We start from the raw sequence: 15,337 nt of genomic DNA on the forward strand, positions 1-15,337 counted from the left end.
TGGAATTATTTTTAGGCTGCTTATTATATAGGGCCATTTCTTCTTTTCAATGCTATAAGACGCCGTGTATGGTGAGAAAGTTCCTTTCCCTCTACGCTATTTCCCACTTTTGGCGTATAGAATTTCAGTGCCGGACTTCTTTGCAACTGCTTTTCTGGGGTGGACCATCAGTGTAGGAAAATTAAATGCAAAGTGTTTTTCTAGTGTGATTTCAGGTATGGTTTTAAAATCGCCTTTTGGAATAAAAGTGGTCCTCGTTCCTTTCTTCCAAAGAAAGAGATCGGGTAAGGAGGGTCCAACTTTGAGCTTCATGGACATTGGCCCTTGGTCTGTGCATTCCAGCCCACTACATGCCAAGAAGATTCGTGCAAGCGTGTCTGTTTCTGTAGTGTAGTGGTTATCACGTTCGCTTTACACGCGAAAGGTCCCTGGTTCGAGACCGGGCAGAAACAGCAGCTTTCTGTTTTTCACACAGTTTGCATTTACTCTCTCAACTTATAGGAAAGCTGAGATAATGGAAGCTGTCTATCCCTCACCAGCGTGATGTACTGTGCTCCAGGGGCATCAGTGACAGCTCAAAAAGAGAAGTGACGATAGTTTGCGCTATTCGTTTGCACGTCCTTGTGTACTGAAGGTTGGGCCTACTTCATGAAAGCAAGGCATGAGAGCAGAAATGGTTTTATTGACCTCACCGAGAGCATACACCTAGAGCAAACAAAATGTCTGAAGGATGGAGGTATTTTCATTTCTTGTTCGATGACGGCCATGGAAAAGACAGCAACCATATTGCAGAAGAGAGCAGCATGTGCAGTTGCTTGCTTTGGGTGAATCATTCACCAACTCGCTGCCAATAACCCCCGGAGCCGGTGCGAAAGGTGTCTCTTGTGTGCCTCGGCTCGTTGGTCTAGGGGTATGATTCTCGCTTAGGGTGCGAGAGGTCCCGGGTTCAAATCCCGGACGAGCCCTTTTTTAGAGGTAAACATACGAATCCTACTCAAAACTGACAATGCCTGACTATTTCTCATTACACTCGGCGCATTGTTGCACAAATTATTTTGAACCTCAGAAGAAAAACGGATATCCATGCTTTTTCTGCCTTCATGCTTAGTCTGTGTGTGTCCCAGGTGATGCTTTCCCAAGCTGTACTTGCTGGCATTTAGGCATCAGATATTTGTCTGTCGATGCCTGCATAAGTAAATTTTTAATACGTCTAATTGCAAGCATGTTGGCTGATATCTCTGCAGTTTTCACACTTGCTCCTCGCTTTCTGAGTGGCTGCTGATACAGCAGAATAGAAGTAGAGAGAATCCTTGAGAGGAACCTTGCTCTAACAGTAAAACACAGCAAGTTAGTTTCTGTAGTGTAGTGGTCATCACGTTCGCCTAACACGCGAAAGGTCCCCGGTTCGAGACCGGGCAGAAACACTGTGCATGAGCTGCTTTTATGTGCACCCTCTAAAACCTTATTATCTCAATGCAAGCTTAAGAAGAGGCGGTCCATGAACCCAGCGAGCTGTGGGAAACTTCCTTTACTTTTCCAAGACGAAACAAAGTAATCCGCATCCATCAGTGGTCGCTCTTGTGCCTAGCTTTTTATTTTATCATGCCATCGTGTATTGTGGGGCCTTTACACCTGTGACATTGCTGCGAACGCTGTAAGTGCAAACATTGGCAAGTGCAGACAGAAGAGTCAGACCTGTACATAGCCAGGGCAGTCAGGATGGCCGAGTGGTCTAAGGCGCCAGACTCAAGAGAGCTTGATCTTCAGTGCAACTGAGACTTCTGGTCTCCTCATGGAGGCGTGGGTTCAAATCCCACTTCTGACAGGTCTCTTTTACACCCTTAAATCGTCCTGTTTTTTGCAGTGCATTCCCCACACACCACAATCTTTGCACGGACCTGTAACATATGACGAGAAATCCACCAACGATCAGGCTGGGCCCTCAATCACAATTCCATGTATTCCTGGAAGGGACACCTCAGGCACACCTTCCGTTAAATTTGCACTCCATCACACTAACTGCTGTGCTGGTTTCTCATTAAGCAGTTGATCCCATCTTTGTTGTGAGGCTCTCCTGCCACCTTTTGGGCGGAGAAGGCACTGTCCCTGCAACAACACAGGCAGACATGTTCAACAGGGCTTCCTGGTTATGTGGGAGGAGCAGATTGTCATTGGTCCCCCCTTGCGAATTTTAATTTACATAAGGAAGACAGAGAGGTAGCTGGGAGTAGGCAGTACACACGGACATTGAACTCTATCTTGTGATTTGCAGCCAATTCTAGATTGAGGCAGGAGGAAAGGAGGTGACTTGCCCAACAATGGCCATTCTGGGAATTCAGCCACCCTGGGTCTCCCAGGTGAGTGTTTCAGTCCTGCGAGCCACTCATATAAATCTCGCCTGATCGAGCCTGATCGAGCGTGTTTGAATCCAAGAATCAAACACCTCTTTCTTAGGAGCAAGAATTGGCAAGCCCTCCCTTGCTTCTGGGGTGGAAGTTAATGGGGCAAGGGTCCAGGACTTGCAGAGAAGTACAAGTGCCAGAAAGTGCCTGCAGTTCTCATCAGTGCCTTTTTTCTGCTCACTGGCAGCTAGGATATCGGCTGATCCCTTCCTTGCAAGAGTGAAAAAAACAACACCTTGAGAGAAAACATGACTTTGTGTGGCTCACATAGAGAGAGAGCAGCCAAATAGCACTGCTTTGTTTCTGAAAGACGCATCAGAAATTGTTCAAATTGCTGACAGGGGAATCAGGCTCGTTGGTCTAGGGGTATGATTCTTGCTTCGGGTGCGAGAGGTCCCGGGTTCAAATCCCGGACGAGCCCATGTTGTGGAATTATTTTTAGGCTGCTTATTATGTAGGACCATTTCTTCTTTTCAATGCTATAAGACGCCGTGTATGGTGAAAAAGTTCCTTTCCCTGCACGCTGTTTCCCACTTTTGGCGTATAGAATTTCAGTGCCGGACTTCTTTGCAACTGCTTTTCTGGGGTGGACCATCAGTGTAGGAACATTAAATTCAAAGTGTTTTTCTAGCGTGATTTCAGGTATGGTTTTAAAATCGCCTTTTGGAATAAAAGTGGTCCTCGTTCCTTTCTTCCAAAGAAAGAGATCGGGTAAGGAGGGTCCAACGTTGAGCTTCATGGACATTGGCCCTTGGTCTGTGCTTTCCAGCCCACTACATGCCAAGAAGATTGCTGCAAGAGTATCTGTTTCTGTGGTGTAGTGTTTATCACGTTCGCTTTACACGCGAAAGGTCCCTGGTTCGAGACCGGGCAGAAACAGCAGCTTATTGTTTGCATTTACTCTCTCAACTTATAGGAAAGCTGAGATAATGGAAGCTGTCTATCCCTCACCAGCGTGACGTACTGTGCTCCAGGGGCATCAGTGACAGCTCAAAAAGAGAAGTGACGATAGTTTGCGCCATTCGTTTGCACGTCCTTTTGTACTGAAGGGTGGGCCTACTTGATGAAAGCAAGGCATGAGAGCAGAAATTGTTTTATTGTCCTCACCGAGAGCATACACCTAGAGCAAACAAAATGTCTGAAGGATGGAGGTATTTTCATTTCTTGTTCGATGACGGCCATGGAAAAGACAGCAACCATATTGCAGAAGAGAGCAGCATGTGCAGTTGCTTGCTTTGGGTGAATCATTCACCAACTCGCTGCCAATAACCCCCGGAGCCGGTGCAAAAGGTGTCTCTTGTGTGCCTCGGCTCGTTGGTCTAGGGGTATGATTCTCGCTTAGGGTGCGAGAGGTCCCGGGTTCAAATCCCGGACGAGCCCTTTTTTAGAGGTAAACATACGAATCCTACTCAAAACTGACAATGCCTGACTATTTCTCATTACACTCGGCGCATTGTTGCACAAATTATTTTGAACCTCAGAAGAAAAACGGATATCCATGCTTTTTCTGCCTTCATGCTTAGTCTGTGTGTGTCCCAGGTGATGCTTTCCCAAGCTGTACTTGCTGGCATTTAGGCATCAGATATTTGTCTGTCGATGCCTGCATAAGTAAATTTTTAATACGTCTAATTGCAAGCATGTTGGCTGATATCTCTGCAGTTTTCACACTTGCTCCTCGCTTTCTGAGTGGCTGCTGATACAGCAGAATAGAAGTAGAGAGAATCCTTGAGAGGAACCTTGCTCTAACAGTAAAACACAGCAAGTTAGTTTCTGTAGTGTAGTGGTCATCACGTTCGCCTAACACGCGAAAGGTCCCCGGTTCGAGACCGGGCAGAAACACTGTGCATGAGCTGCTTTTATGTGCACCCTCTAAAACCTTATTATCTCAATGCAAGCTTAAGAAGAGGCGGTCCATGAACCCAGCGAGCTGTGGGAAACTTCCTTTACTTTTCCAAGACGAAACAAAGTAATCCGCATCCATCAGTGGTCGCTCTTGTGCCTAGCTTTTTATTTTATCATGCCATCGTGTATTGTGGGGCCTTTACACCTGTGACATTGCTGCGAACGCTGTAAGTGCAAACATTGGCAAGTGCAGACAGAAGAGTCAGACCTGTACATAGCCAGGGCAGTCAGGATGGCCGAGTGGTCTAAGGCGCCAGACTCAAGAGAGCTTGATCTTCAGTGCAACTGAGACTTCTGGTCTCCTCATGGAGGCGTGGGTTCAAATCCCACTTCTGACAGGTCTCTTTTACACCCTTAAATCGTCCTGTTTTTTGCAGTGCATTCCCCACACACCACAATCTTTGCACGGACCTGTAACATATGACGAGAAATCCACCAACGATCAGGCTGGGCCCTCAATCACAATTCCATGTATTCCTGGAAGGGACACCTCAGGCACACCTTCCGTTAAATTTGCACTCCATCACACTAACTGCTGTGCTGGTTTCTCATTAAGCAGTTGATCCCATCTTTGTTGTGAGGCTCTCCTGCCACCTTTTGGGCGGAGAAGGCACTGTCCCTGCAACAACACAGGCAGACATGTTCAACAGGGCTTCCTGGTTATGTGGGAGGAGCAGATTGTCATTGGTCCCCCCTTGCGAATTTTAATTTACATAAGGAAGACAGAGAGGTAGCTGGGAGTAGGCAGTACACACGGACATTGAACTCTATCTTGTGATTTGCAGCCAATTCTAGATTGAGGCAGGAGGAAAGGAGGTGACTTGCCCAACAATGGCCATTCTGGGAATTCAGCCACCCTGGGTCTCCCAGGTGAGTGTTTCAGTCCTGCGAGCCACTCATATAAATCTCGCCTGATCGAGCCTGATCGAGCGTGTTTGAATCCAAGAATCAAACACCTCTTTCTTAGGAGCAAGAATTGGCAGGCCCTCCCTTGCTTCTGGGGTGGAAGTTAATGGGGCAAGGGTCCAGGACTTGCAGAGAAGTACAAGTGCCAGAAAGTGCCTGCAGTTCTCATCAGTGCCTTTTTTCTGCTCACTGGCAGCTAGGATATCGGCTGATCCCTTCCTTGCAAGAGTGAAAAAAACAACACCTTGAGAGAAAACATGACTTTGTGTGGCTCACATAGAGAGAGAGCAGCCAAATAGCACTGCTTTGTTTCTGAAAGACGCATCAGAAATTGTTCAAATTGCTGACAGGGGAATCAGGCTCGTTGGTCTAGGGGTATGATTCTCGCTTCGGGTGCGAGAGGTCCCGGGTTCAAATCCCGGACGAGCCCATGTTGTGGAATTATTTTTAGGCTGCTTATTATGTAGGACCATTTCTTCTTTTCAATGCTATAAGACGCCGTGTATGGTGAAAAAGTTCCTTTCCCTGCACGCTGTTTCCCACTTTTGGCGTATAGAATTTCAGTGCCGGACTTCTTTGCAACTGCTTTTCTGGGGTGGACCATCAGTGTAGGAACATTAAATTCAAAGTGTTTTTCTAGCGTGATTTCAGGTATGGTTTTAAAATCGCCTTTTGGAATAAAAGTGGTCCTCGTTCCTTTCTTCCAAAGAAAGAGATCGGGTAAGGAGGGTCCAACGTTGAGCTTCATGGACATTGGCCCTTGGTCTGTGCTTTCCAGCCCACTACATGCCAAGAAGATTGCTGCAAGAGTATCTGTTTCTGTGGTGTAGTGGTTATCACGTTCGCTTTACACGCGAAAGGTCCCTGGTTCGAGACCGGGCAGAAACAGCAGCTTATTGTTTGCATTTACTCTCTCAACTTATAGGAAAGCTGAGATAATGGAAGCTGTCTATCCCTCACCAGCGTGACGTACTGTGCTCCAGGGGCATCAGTGACAGCTCAAAAAGAGAAGTGACGATAGTTTGCGCCATTCGTTTGCACGTCCTTTTGTACTGAAGGGTGGGCCTACTTGATGAAAGCAAGGCATGAGAGCAGAAATTGTTTTATTGTCCTCACCGAGAGCATACACCTAGAGCAAACAAAATGTCTGAAGGATGGAGGTATTTTCATTTCTTGTTCGATGACGGCCATGGAAAAGACAGCAACCATATTGCAGAAGAGAGCAGCATGTGCAGTTGCTTGCTTTGGGTGAATCATTCACCAACTCGCTGCCAATAACCCCCGGAGCCGGTGCAAAAGGTGTCTCTTGTGTGCCTCGGCTCGTTGGTCTAGGGGTATGATTCTCGCTTAGGGTGCGAGAGGTCCCGGGTTCAAATCCCGGACGAGCCCTTTTTTAGAGGTAAACATACGAATCCTACTCAAAACTGACAATGCCTGACTATTTCTCATTACACTCGGCGCATTGTTGCACAAATTATTTTGAACCTCAGAAGAAAAACGGATATCCATGCTTTTTCTGCCTTCATGCTTAGTCTGTGTGTGTCCCAGGTGATGCTTTCCCAAGCTGTACTTGCTGGCATTTAGGCATCAGATATTTGTCTGTCGATGCCTGCATAAGTAAATTTTTAATACGTCTAATTGCAAGCATGTTGGCTGATATCTCTGCAGTTTTCACACTTGCTCCTCGCTTTCTGAGTGGCTGCTGATACAGCAGAATAGAAGTAGAGAGAATCCTTGAGAGGAACCTTGCTCTAACAGTAAATCACAGCAAGTTAGTTTCTGTAGTGTAGTGGTCATCACGTTCGCCTAACACGCGAAAGGTCCCCGGTTCGAGACCGGGCAGAAACACTGTGCATGAGCTGCTTTTATGTGCACCCTCTAAAACCTTATTATCTCAATGCAAGCTTAAGAAGAGGCGGTCCATGAACCCAGCGAGCTGTGGGAAACTACCTTTACTTTTCCAAGACGAAACAAAGTAATCCGCATCCATCAGTGGTCGCTCTTGTGCCTAGCTTTTTATTTTATCATGCCATCGTGTATTGTGGGGCCTTTACACCTGTGACATTGCTGCGAACGCTGTAAGTGCAAACATTGGCAAGTGCAGACAGAAGAGTCAGACCTGTACATAGCCAGAGCAGTCAGGATGGCCGAGTGGTCTAAGGCGCCAGACTCAAGAGAGCTTGATCTTCAGTGCAACTGAGACTTCTGGTCTCCTCATGGAGGCGTGGGTTCAAATCCCACTTCTGACAGGTCTCTTTTACACCCTTAAATCGTCCTGTTTTTTGCAGTGCATTCCCCACACACCACAATCTTTGCACGGACCTGTAACATATGACGAGAAATCCACCAACGATCAGGCTGGGCCCTCAATCACAATTCCATGTATTCCTGGAAGGGACACCTCAGGCACACCTTCCGTTAAATTTGCACTCCATCACACTAACTGCTGTGCTTGTTTCTCATTAAGCAGTTGATCCCATCTTTGTTGTGAGGCTCTCCTGCCACCTTTTGGGCGGAGAAGGCACTGTCCCTGCAACAACACAGGCAGACATGTTCAACAGGGCTTCCTGGTTATGTGGGAGGAGCAGATTGTCATTGGTCCCCCCTTGCGAATTTTAATTTACATAAGGAAGACAGAGAGGTAGCTGGGAGTAGGCAGTACACACGGACATTGAACTCTATCTTGTGATTTGCAGCCAATTCTAGATTGAGGCAGGAGGAAAGGAGGTGACTTGCCCAACAATGGCCATTCTGGGAATTCAGCCACCCTGGGTCTCCCAGGTGAGTGTTTTAGTCCTGCGAGCCACTCATATAAATCTCGCCTGATCGAGCCTGATCGAGCGTGTTTGAATCCAAGAATCAAACACCTCTTTCTTAGGAGCAAGAATTGGCAGGCCCTCCCTTGCTTCTGGGGTGGAAGTTAATGGGGCAAGGGTCCAGGACTTGCAGAGAAGTACAAGTGCCAGAAAGTGCCTGCAGTTCTCATCAGTGCCTTTTTTCTGCTCACTGGCAGCTAGGATATCGGCTGATCCCTTCCTTGCAAGAGTGAAAAAAACAACACCTTGAGAGAAAACATGACTTTGTGTGGCTCACATAGAGAGAGAGCAGCCAAATAGCACTGCTTTGTTTCTGAAAGACGCATCAGAAATTGTTCAAATTGCTGACAGGGGAATCAGGCTCGTTGGTCTAGGGGTATGATTCTCGCTTCGGGTGCGAGAGGTCCCGGGTTCAAATCCCGGACGAGCCCATGTTGTGGAATTATTTTTAGGCTGCTTATTATGTAGGACCATTTCTTCTTTTCAATGCTATAAGACGCCGTGTATGGTGAAAAAGTTCCTTTCCCTGCACGCTGTTTCCCACTTTTGGCGTATAGAATTTCAGTGCCGGACTTCTTTGCAACTGCTTTTCTGGGGTGGACCATCAGTGTAGGAACATTAAATTCAAAGTGTTTTTCTAGCGTGATTTCAGGTATGGTTTTAAAATCGCCTTTTGGAATAAAAGTGGTCCTCGTTCCTTTCTTCCAAAGAAAGAGATCGGGTAAGGAGGGTCCAACGTTGAGCTTCATGGACATTGGCCCTTGGTCTGTGCTTTCCAGCCCACTACATGCCAAGAAGATTGATGCAAGAGTATCTGTTTCTGTGGTGTAGTGGTTATCACGTTCGCTTTACACGCGAAAGGTCCCTGGTTCGAGACCGGGCAGAAACAGCAGCTTATTGTTTGCATTTACTCTCTCAACTTATAGGAAAGCTGAGATAATGGAAGCTGTCTATCCCTCACCAGCGTGACGTACTGTGCTCCAGGGGCATCAGTGACAGCTCAAAAAGAGAAGTGACAATAGTTTGCGCCATTCGTTTGCACGTCCTTTTGTACTGATGGGTGGGCCTACTTGATGAAAGCAAGGCATGAGAGCAGAAATTGTTTTATTGTCCTCACCGAGAGCATACACCTAGAGCAAACAAAATGTCTGAAGGATGGAGGTATTTTCATTTCTTGTTCGATGACGGCCATGGAAAAGACAGCAACCATATTGCAGAAGAGAGCAGCATGTGCAGTTGCTTGCTTTGGGTGAATCATTCACCAACTCGCTGCCAATAACCCCTGGAGCCGGTGCAAAAGGTGTCTCTTGTGTGCCTCGGCTCGTTGGTCTAGGGGTATGATTCTCGCTTAGGGTGCGAGAGGTCCCGGGTTCAAATCCCGGACGAGCCCTTTTTTAGAGGTAAACATACGAATCCTACTCAAAACTGACAATGCCTGACTATTTCTCATTACACTCGGCGCATTGTTGCACAAATTATTTTGAACCTCAGAAGAAAAACGGATATCCATGCTTTTTCTGCCTTCATGCTTAGTCTGTGTGTGTCCCAGGTGATGCTTTCCCAAGCTGTACTTGCTGGCATTTAGGCATCAGATATTTGTCTGTCGATGCCTGCATAAGTAAATTTTTAATACGTCTAATTGCAAGCATGTTGGCTGATATCTCTGCAGTTTTCACACTTGCTCCTCGCTTTCTGAGTGGCTGCTGATACAGCAGAATAGAAGTAGAGAGAATCCTTGAGAGGAACCTTGCTTTAACAGTAAAACACAGCAAGTTAGTTTCTGTAGTGTAGTGGTCATCACGTTCGCCTAACACGCGAAAGGTCCCCGGTTCGAGACCGGGCAGAAACACTGTGCATGAGCTGCTTTTATGTGCACCCTCTAAAACCTTATTATCTCAATGCAAGCTTAAGAAGAGGCGGTCCATGAACCCAGCGAGCTGTGGGAAACTTCCTTTACTTTTCCAAGACGAAACAAAGTAATCCGCATCCATCAGTGGTCGCTCTTGTGCCTAGCTTTTTATTTTATCATGCCATCGTGTATTGTGGGGCCTTTACACCTGTGACAGTGCTGCGAACGCTGTAAGTGCAAACATTGGCAAGTGCAGACAGAAGAGTCAGACCTGTACATAGCCAGGGCAGTCAGGATGGCCGAGTGGTCTAAGGCGCCAGACTCAAGAGAGCTTGATCTTCAGTGCAACTGAGACTTCTGGTCTCCTCATGGAGGCGTGGGTTCAAATCCCACTTCTGACAGGTCTCTTTTACACCCTTAAATCGTCCTGTTTTTTGCAGTGCATTCCCCACACACCACAATCTTTGCACGGACCTGTAACATATGACGAGAAATCCACCAACGATCAGGCTGGGCCCTCAATCACAATTCCATGTATTCCTGGAAGGGACACCTCAGGCACACCTTCCGTTAAATTTGCACTCCATCACACTAACTGCTGTGCTGGTTTCTCATTAAGCAGTTGATCCCATCTTTGTTGTGAGGCTCTCCTGCCACCTTTTGGGCGGAGAAGGCACTGTCCCTGCAACAACACAGGCAGACATGTTCAACAGGGCTTCCTGGTTATGTGGGAGGAGCAGATTGTCATTGGTCCCCCCTTGCGAATTTTAATTTACATAAGGAAGACAGAGAGGTAGCTGGGAGTAGGCAGTACACACGGACATTGAACTCTATCTTGTGATTTGCAGCCAATTCTAGATTGAGGCAGGAGGAAAGGAGGTGACTTGCCCAACAATGGCCATTCTGGGAATTCAGCCACCCTGGGTCTCCCAGGTGAGTGTTTCAGTCCTGCGAGCCACTCATATAAATCTCGCCTGATCGAGCCTGATCGAGCGTGTTTGAATCCAAGAATCAAACACCTCTTTCTTAGGAGCAAGAATTGGCAGGACCTCCCTTGCTTCTGGGGTGGAAGTTAATGGGGCAAGGGTCCAGGACTTGCAGAGAAGTACAAGTGCCAGAAAGTGCCTGCAGTTCTCATCAGTGCCTTTTTTCTGCTCACTGGCAGCTAGGATATCGGCTGATCCCTTCCTTGCAAGAGTGAAAAAAACAACACCTTGAGAGAAAACATGACTTTGTGTGGCTCACATAGAGAGAGAGCAGCCAAATAGCACTGCTTTGTTTCTGAAAGACGCATCAGAAATTGTTCAAATTGCTGACAGGGGAATCAGGCTCGTTGGTCTAGGGGTATGATTCTCGCTTCGGGTGCGAGAGGTCCCGGGTTCAAATCCCGGACGAGCCCATGTTGTGGAATTATTTTTAGGCTGCTTATTATGTAGGACCATTTCTTCTTTTCAATGCTATAAGACGCCGTGTATGGTGAAAAAGTTCCTTTCCCTGCACGCTGTTTCCCACTTTTGGCGTATAGAATTTCAGTGCCGGACTTCTTTGCAACTGCTTTTCTGGGGTGGACCATCAGTGTAGGAACATTAAATTCAAAGTGTTTTTCTAGCGTGATTTCAGGTATGGTTTTAAAATCGCCTTTTGGAATAAAAGTGGTCCTCGTTCCTTTCTTCCAAAGAAAGAGATCGGGTAAGGAGGGTCCAACGTTGAGCTTCATGGACATTGGCCCTTGGTCTGTGCTTTCCAGCCCACTACATGCCAAGAAGATTGCTGCAAGAGTATCTGTTTCTGTGGTGTAGTGGTTATCACGTTCGCTTTACACGCGAAAGGTCCCTGGTTCGAGACCGGGCAGAAACAGCAGCTTATTGTTTGCATTTACTCTCTCAACTTATAGGAAAGCTGAGATAATGAAAGCTGTCTATCCCTCACCAGCGTGACGTACTGTGCTCCAGGGGCATCAGTGACAGCTCAAAAAGAGAAGTGACGATAGTTTGCGCCATTCGTTTGCACGTCCTTTTGTACTGAAGGGTGGGCCTACTTGATGAAAGCAAGGCATGAGAGCAGAAATTGTTTTATTGTCCTCACCGAGAGCATACACCTAGAGCAAACAAAATGTCTGAAGGATGGAGGTATTTTCATTTCTTGTTCGATGACGGCCATGGAAAAGACAGCAACCATATTGCAGAAGAGAGCAGCATGTGCAGTTGCTTGCTTTGGGTGAATCATTCACCAACTCGCTGCCAATAACCCCCGGAGCCGGTGCAAAAGGTGTCTCTTGTGTGCCTCGGCTCGTTGGTCTAGGGGTATGATTCTCGCTTAGGGTGCGAGAGGTCCCGGGTTCAAATCCCGGACGAGCCCTTTTTTAGAGGTAAACATACGAATCCTACTCAAAACTGACAATGCCTGACTATTTCTCATTACACTCGGCGCATTGTTGCACAAATTATTTTGAACCTCAGAAGAAAAACGGATATCCATGCTTTTTCTGCCTTCATGCTTAGTCTGTGTGTGTCCCAGGTGATGCTTTCCCAAGCTGTACTTGCTGGCATTTAGGCATCAGATATTTGTCTGTCGATGCCTGCATAAGTAAATTTTTAATACGTCTAATTGCAAGCATGTTGGCTGATATCTCTGCAGTTTTCACACTTGCTCCTCGCTTTCTGAGTGGCTGCTGATACAGCAGAATAGAAGTAGAGAGAATCCTTGAGAGGAACCTTGCTCTAACAGTAAAACACAGCAAGTTAGTTTCTGTAGTGTAGTGGTCATCACGTTCGCCTAACACGCGAAAGGTCCCCGGTTCGAGACCGGGCAGAAACACTGTGCATGAGCTGCTTTTATGTGCACCCTCTAAAACCTTATTATCTCAATGCAAGCTTAAGAAGAGGCGGTCCATGAACCCAGCGAGCTGTGGGAAACTTCCTTTACTTTTCCAAGACGAAACAAAGTAATCCGCATCCATCAGTGGTCGCTCTTGTGCCTAGCTTTTTATTTTATCATGCCATCGTGTATTGTGGGGCCTTTACACCTGTGACATTGCTGCGAACGCTGTAAGTGCAAACATTGGCAAGTGCAGACAGAAGAGTCAGACCTGTACATAGCCAGGGCAGTCAGGATGGCCGAGTGGTCTAAGGCGCCAGACTCAAGAGAGCTTGATCTTCAGTGCAACTGAGACTTCTGGTCTCCTCATGGAGGCGTGGGTTCAAATCCCACTTCTGACAGGTCTCTTTTACACCCTTAAATCGTCCTGTTTTTTGCAGTGCATTCCCCACACACCACAATCTTTGCACGGACCTGTAACATATGACGAGAAATCCACCAACGATCAGGCTGGGCCCTCAATCACAATTCCATGTATTCCTGGAAGGGACACCTCAGGCACACCTTCCGTTAAATTTGCACTCCATCACACTAACTGCTGTGCTGGTTTCTCATTAAGCAGTTGATCCCATCTTTGTTGTGAGGCTCTCCTGCCACCTTTTGGGCGGAGAAGGCACTGTCCCTGCAACAACACAGGCAGACATGTTCAACAGGGCTTCCTGGTTATGTGGGAGGAGCAGATTGTCATTGGTCCCCCCTTGCGAATTTTAATTTACATAAGGAAGACAGAGAGGTAGCTGGGAGTAGGCAGTACACACGGACATTGAACTCTATCTTGTGATTTGCAGCCAATTCTAGATTGAGGCAGGAGGAAAGGAGGTGACTTGCCCAACAATGGCCATTCTGGGAATTCAGCCACCCTGGGTCTCCCAGGTGAGTGTTTCAGTCCTGCGAGCCACTCATATAAATCTCGCCTGATCGAGCCTGATCGAGCGTGTTTGAATCCAAGAATCAAACACCTCTTTCTTAGGAGCAAGAATTGGCAGGCCCTCCCTTGCTTCTGGGGTGGAAGTTAATGGGGCAAGGGTCCAGGACTTGCAGAGAAGTACAAGTGCCAGAAAGTGCCTGCAGTTCTCATCAGTGCCTTTTTTCTGCTCACTGGCAGCTAGGATATCGGCTGATCCCTTCCTTGCAAGAGTGAAAAAAACAACACCTTGAGAGAAAACATGACTTTGTGTGGCTCACATAGAGAGAGAGCAGCCAAATAGCACTGCTTTGTTTCTGAAAGACGCATCAGAAATTGTTCAAATTGCTGACAGGGGAATCAGGCTCGTTGGTCTAGGGGTATGATTCTCGCTTCGGGTGCGAGAGGTCCCGGGTTCAAATCCCGGACGAGCCCATGTTGTGGAATTATTTTTAGGCTGCTTATTATGTAGGACCATTTCTTCTTTTCAATGCTATAAGACGCCGTGTATGGTGAAAAAGTTCCTTTCCCTGCACGCTGTTTCCCACTTTTGGCGTATAGAATTTCAGTGCCGGACTTCTTTGCAACTGCTTTTCTGGGGTGGACCATCAGTGTAGGAACATTAAATTCAAAGTGTTTTTCTAGCGTGATTTCAGGTATGGTTTTAAAATCGCCTTTTGGAATAAAAGTGGTCCTCGTTCCTTTCTTCCAAAGAAAGAGATCGGGTAAGGAGGGTCCAACGTTGAGCTTCATGGACATTGGCCCTTGGTCTGTGCTTTCCAGCCCACTACATGCCAAGAAGATTGCTGCAAGAGTATCTGTTTCTGTGGTGTAGTGGTTATCACGTTCGCTTTACACGCGAAAGGTCCCTGGTTCGAGACCGGGCAGAAACAGCAGCTTATTGTTTGCATTTACTCTCTCAACTTATAGGAAAGCTGAGATAATGGAAGCTGTCTATCCCTCACCAGCGTGACGTACTGTGCTCCAGGGGCATCAGTGACAGCTCAAAAAGAGAAGTGACGATAGTTTGCGCCATTCGTTTGCACGTCCTTTTGTACTGAAGGGTGGGCCTACTTGATGAAAGCAAGGCATGAGAGCAGAAATTGTTTTATTGTCCTCACCGAGAGCATACACCTAGAGCAAACAAAATGTCTGAAGGATGGAGGTATTTTCATTTCTTGTTCGATGACGGCCATGGAAAAGACAGCAACCATATTGCAGAAGAGAGCAGCATGTGCAGTTGCTTGCTTTGGGTGAATCATTCACCAACTCGCTGCCAATAACCCCCGGAGCCGGTGCAAAAGGTGTCTCTTGTGTGCCTCGGCTCGTTGGTCTAGGGGTATGATTCTCGCTTAGGGTGCGAGAGGTCCCGGGTTCAAATCCCGGACGAGCCCTTTTTTAGAGGTAAACATACGAATCCTACTCAAAACTGACAATGCCTGACTATTTCTCATTACACTCGGCGCATTGTTGCACAAATTATTTTGAACCTCAGAAGAAAAACGGATATCCATGCTTTTTCTGCCTTCATGCTTAGTCTGTGTGTGTCCCAGGTGATGCTTTCCCAAGCTGTACTTGCTGGCATTTAGGCATCAGATATTTGTCTGTCGATGCCTGCATAAGTAAATTTTTAATACGTCTAATTGCAAGCATGTTGGCTGATATCTCTGCAGTTTTCACA

General features: G+C 46.9%; 26 non-coding genes across 26 annotated transcripts; all 26 read left to right on the forward strand.

Annotated features, from left to right (window-relative positions):
- The first annotated feature begins 379 nt into the window (after nucleotides 1–379).
- Nucleotides 380–452, forward strand: TRNAV-UAC (transfer RNA valine (anticodon UAC)). The gene has a single exon. It is a non-coding gene; the product is annotated as a tRNA-Val (tRNA).
- A 441-nt stretch (nucleotides 453–893) lies between these two features.
- On the forward strand, nucleotides 894–965 carry TRNAP-AGG (transfer RNA proline (anticodon AGG)). Its single transcript has one exon. It is a non-coding gene; the product is annotated as a tRNA-Pro (tRNA).
- Nucleotides 966–1,351: 386 nt separating this feature from the next.
- On the forward strand, nucleotides 1,352–1,424 carry TRNAV-AAC (transfer RNA valine (anticodon AAC)). Its single transcript has one exon. It is a non-coding gene; the product is annotated as a tRNA-Val (tRNA).
- Nucleotides 1,425–1,713: 289 nt separating this feature from the next.
- Nucleotides 1,714–1,825, forward strand: TRNAL-CAA (transfer RNA leucine (anticodon CAA)). The gene is made up of 2 exons: nucleotides 1,714–1,751; nucleotides 1,780–1,825. It is a non-coding gene; the product is annotated as a tRNA-Leu (tRNA).
- Nucleotides 1,826–2,751: 926 nt separating this feature from the next.
- On the forward strand, nucleotides 2,752–2,823 carry TRNAP-CGG (transfer RNA proline (anticodon CGG)). The gene has a single exon. It is a non-coding gene; the product is annotated as a tRNA-Pro (tRNA).
- Nucleotides 2,824–3,710: 887 nt separating this feature from the next.
- TRNAP-AGG (transfer RNA proline (anticodon AGG)) lies at nucleotides 3,711–3,782 on the forward strand. Its single transcript has one exon. It is a non-coding gene; the product is annotated as a tRNA-Pro (tRNA).
- A 386-nt stretch (nucleotides 3,783–4,168) lies between these two features.
- Nucleotides 4,169–4,241, forward strand: TRNAV-AAC (transfer RNA valine (anticodon AAC)). Its single transcript has one exon. It is a non-coding gene; the product is annotated as a tRNA-Val (tRNA).
- Nucleotides 4,242–4,530: 289 nt separating this feature from the next.
- Nucleotides 4,531–4,642, forward strand: TRNAL-CAA (transfer RNA leucine (anticodon CAA)). The gene is made up of 2 exons: nucleotides 4,531–4,568; nucleotides 4,597–4,642. It is a non-coding gene; the product is annotated as a tRNA-Leu (tRNA).
- Nucleotides 4,643–5,568: 926 nt separating this feature from the next.
- TRNAP-CGG (transfer RNA proline (anticodon CGG)) lies at nucleotides 5,569–5,640 on the forward strand. The gene has a single exon. It is a non-coding gene; the product is annotated as a tRNA-Pro (tRNA).
- A 385-nt stretch (nucleotides 5,641–6,025) lies between these two features.
- On the forward strand, nucleotides 6,026–6,098 carry TRNAV-UAC (transfer RNA valine (anticodon UAC)). The gene has a single exon. It is a non-coding gene; the product is annotated as a tRNA-Val (tRNA).
- Nucleotides 6,099–6,527: 429 nt separating this feature from the next.
- TRNAP-AGG (transfer RNA proline (anticodon AGG)) lies at nucleotides 6,528–6,599 on the forward strand. The gene has a single exon. It is a non-coding gene; the product is annotated as a tRNA-Pro (tRNA).
- Nucleotides 6,600–6,985: 386 nt separating this feature from the next.
- Nucleotides 6,986–7,058, forward strand: TRNAV-AAC (transfer RNA valine (anticodon AAC)). The gene has a single exon. It is a non-coding gene; the product is annotated as a tRNA-Val (tRNA).
- Nucleotides 7,059–7,347: 289 nt separating this feature from the next.
- TRNAL-CAA (transfer RNA leucine (anticodon CAA)) lies at nucleotides 7,348–7,459 on the forward strand. The gene is made up of 2 exons: nucleotides 7,348–7,385; nucleotides 7,414–7,459. It is a non-coding gene; the product is annotated as a tRNA-Leu (tRNA).
- A 926-nt stretch (nucleotides 7,460–8,385) lies between these two features.
- On the forward strand, nucleotides 8,386–8,457 carry TRNAP-CGG (transfer RNA proline (anticodon CGG)). The gene has a single exon. It is a non-coding gene; the product is annotated as a tRNA-Pro (tRNA).
- A 385-nt stretch (nucleotides 8,458–8,842) lies between these two features.
- On the forward strand, nucleotides 8,843–8,915 carry TRNAV-UAC (transfer RNA valine (anticodon UAC)). The gene has a single exon. It is a non-coding gene; the product is annotated as a tRNA-Val (tRNA).
- Nucleotides 8,916–9,344: 429 nt separating this feature from the next.
- TRNAP-AGG (transfer RNA proline (anticodon AGG)) lies at nucleotides 9,345–9,416 on the forward strand. Its single transcript has one exon. It is a non-coding gene; the product is annotated as a tRNA-Pro (tRNA).
- Nucleotides 9,417–9,802: 386 nt separating this feature from the next.
- TRNAV-AAC (transfer RNA valine (anticodon AAC)) lies at nucleotides 9,803–9,875 on the forward strand. Its single transcript has one exon. It is a non-coding gene; the product is annotated as a tRNA-Val (tRNA).
- Nucleotides 9,876–10,164: 289 nt separating this feature from the next.
- On the forward strand, nucleotides 10,165–10,276 carry TRNAL-CAA (transfer RNA leucine (anticodon CAA)). The gene is made up of 2 exons: nucleotides 10,165–10,202; nucleotides 10,231–10,276. It is a non-coding gene; the product is annotated as a tRNA-Leu (tRNA).
- Nucleotides 10,277–11,202: 926 nt separating this feature from the next.
- On the forward strand, nucleotides 11,203–11,274 carry TRNAP-CGG (transfer RNA proline (anticodon CGG)). Its single transcript has one exon. It is a non-coding gene; the product is annotated as a tRNA-Pro (tRNA).
- Nucleotides 11,275–11,659: 385 nt separating this feature from the next.
- On the forward strand, nucleotides 11,660–11,732 carry TRNAV-UAC (transfer RNA valine (anticodon UAC)). The gene has a single exon. It is a non-coding gene; the product is annotated as a tRNA-Val (tRNA).
- A 429-nt stretch (nucleotides 11,733–12,161) lies between these two features.
- TRNAP-AGG (transfer RNA proline (anticodon AGG)) lies at nucleotides 12,162–12,233 on the forward strand. Its single transcript has one exon. It is a non-coding gene; the product is annotated as a tRNA-Pro (tRNA).
- A 386-nt stretch (nucleotides 12,234–12,619) lies between these two features.
- Nucleotides 12,620–12,692, forward strand: TRNAV-AAC (transfer RNA valine (anticodon AAC)). Its single transcript has one exon. It is a non-coding gene; the product is annotated as a tRNA-Val (tRNA).
- Nucleotides 12,693–12,981: 289 nt separating this feature from the next.
- TRNAL-CAA (transfer RNA leucine (anticodon CAA)) lies at nucleotides 12,982–13,093 on the forward strand. Its single transcript has 2 exons — nucleotides 12,982–13,019; nucleotides 13,048–13,093. It is a non-coding gene; the product is annotated as a tRNA-Leu (tRNA).
- A 926-nt stretch (nucleotides 13,094–14,019) lies between these two features.
- On the forward strand, nucleotides 14,020–14,091 carry TRNAP-CGG (transfer RNA proline (anticodon CGG)). The gene has a single exon. It is a non-coding gene; the product is annotated as a tRNA-Pro (tRNA).
- Nucleotides 14,092–14,476: 385 nt separating this feature from the next.
- On the forward strand, nucleotides 14,477–14,549 carry TRNAV-UAC (transfer RNA valine (anticodon UAC)). Its single transcript has one exon. It is a non-coding gene; the product is annotated as a tRNA-Val (tRNA).
- A 429-nt stretch (nucleotides 14,550–14,978) lies between these two features.
- On the forward strand, nucleotides 14,979–15,050 carry TRNAP-AGG (transfer RNA proline (anticodon AGG)). The gene has a single exon. It is a non-coding gene; the product is annotated as a tRNA-Pro (tRNA).
- The last annotated feature ends 287 nt before the right edge of the window (nucleotides 15,051–15,337 follow it).

The sequence above is a fragment of the Triturus cristatus genome, chromosome 10 (genome assembly GCF_964204655.1).
Source record: "Triturus cristatus chromosome 10, aTriCri1.1, whole genome shotgun sequence".
NCBI lineage: Eukaryota > Metazoa > Chordata > Amphibia > Caudata > Salamandridae > Triturus > Triturus cristatus.